Consider the following 2,219-nt stretch of genomic DNA (forward strand, 5'->3'; position numbering starts at 1 on the left):
TAATGGTCTTCTTTATACAGCTGAGGCGTAGTTTGCAGTTATATAAAAATAAGACAAAGCTTGAAGGCATCAGACTAAACATTAGAATGAACGTTTACGGAGTTTATGGGGGAAACGTGAAGGCACCGTAGTGTGTTTGTCGAGTGAACCTGCTGACACACCCATCACAGATGATTTGCACTGAACCACTACATGAGACATTTCTTCAGTTAATGACAATTAACTAATCTAATATTGAAGTAAAGCCATAAAAATAACAACATTCCACACGGTGTATTCTATTTATTTATTTATTTTTACAACGGATTCGTCTTGCATTATAAATTTGCTTTGTATTTCATAAATCTTTCTCTATTATGCCGTTTATCTAAAGTAGCATAATGGGTGATTTAATTTCCTCATAACTCTCATTGTTATAATCTTGACGTGCACTAATATCTATGAGCTGAAGTATTTTCAAGTTCAACTACATGGTAAAGTTTACTTGTAGGCCTACATTCACTTTGTCTTGTAAAGTATCTAGAAAACTACTCAGTAAATAAAAAGTATTATTATTTTTTATTATCATTCATTTCAAAATTTTCTGCCTATTATTTCTATAAATGAACAATTATTTTCTTTATATAGTATGGATGTTAATGGACAATTCCACTTAAATTTAGATGTTGATTTTAAGTTGTTGGATATTGGAGTAAAACAAGAGCTACAGCTATTTTCATGATTAATTAATAAAAGTTGATAAATAGAGAAAACTTTTATCATAATATCATATCATACTCCTTATCAAATATTGTCCATCAGCAGTCAAAAACCTTAAGATATTCAATTTACCATTGCCGACAAAGAAATGCAGCAAATTCTCACAAATGCCGAGCTGAAACCAGGTGTTTCTGCTTGTGAAATAACATAAGGACTCAATTTGGAAAAAAATTGTTGTAGATTAATTTCCTGTCTATAATTGACTCAATGTTTCAGCTCCTATACAGTGCAGGTAATATCATTACTTGACATGGTGACAGAAACATTTAGTGCATAAAATGCATGAAACATTCATCAGAACTTCCTGTTCAGAACATGCTTGATTGCCTTGTGTATGATGGTGACACAGACTCATTGTTCAAAGTTGAGCTGAGGCAATCAGTGGACTAATTGATGAGTCAATCACTTATAGACAGTGAGTCATTTTTCAAGCAAAAATCCAAACATCCCCTAGTTCCAGCTTTTCAAATATGAGCATTTGTTACTTTTCTTTGTCTTATGTGATTGTAAAATGAATATGTTTGAGTTTTGGGTTTAAACAGTCAATTGACTTAATGATTAATCCAGGAGAAACAATCTGCATATTAATGAAAATAATTGTTACTTGCACAATGTAAAGTCACTTATGCTACTGCGTTGCTAAAACATAACCTCTAAATGTAAACTGAATTTGCCTTTTACCCTCCCACTCTGTGGTTGTTGTAAGAAAGAGAGAAGTGAGTGAGTGTGTGTTGGTGTGTGACTGTGTTGGAGAGGTAACAGATAAGAGAATGAGAAGCCAGCAAGTGGTGAGGTGGGGGGGGGGGTGTAGAGACCAGGTTTTATTGGCTGCAGGTAAATTCAATTTGGAGGCGGATGCTGAGTTTCAGCCAACCCACCCCCATGCGCACACACACACACACACACACACACACACACACACACACACACACATATATACACACACACATAGACACCATCTACATACACGACTATACCAAAATGACTTTTTAAACACTTATTAATTGTCATGGTAACCCCGCATGGAAAGCAGATGGATCAAACCGAGTGATCACAAAAACAGAGAGACAGCCAAACACCCACATTGGATTTAAAACATGAAGGGCTTTCCAATCACACCAGGGAGAGGAAGAGAGAGAGAGAGAGACATTATAGGTGATATGATGGAAAAACGCATCTCTCCTGGTGTTACACTACATGTCATTTACACTGATCCCTTGCTCTTAAAAAGGATACCTGGATGGATCCTGTTGTCATCGATGTCAGAGAGGGCTGGAGTGAGTGGGTGGTGCTGATGCTTTCAATGCGTAGGGGATGGGAAGGGGAATATTTATTGGAAGGACAGGACCCTATGTCACAGTCCCCCCCTCCTTCTACTCTCTCTCTCTCTCTCTCTCTCTCTCTCTCTCTCTCTCTCTCTCTCTCAAAGCCCTCCAACTCCAGCATCCACAGAGGAGGAG

The sequence above is a fragment of the Seriola aureovittata genome, chromosome 9 (genome assembly GCF_021018895.1).
Source record: "Seriola aureovittata isolate HTS-2021-v1 ecotype China chromosome 9, ASM2101889v1, whole genome shotgun sequence".
NCBI classification, from domain to species: domain Eukaryota; kingdom Metazoa; phylum Chordata; class Actinopteri; order Carangiformes; family Carangidae; genus Seriola; species Seriola aureovittata.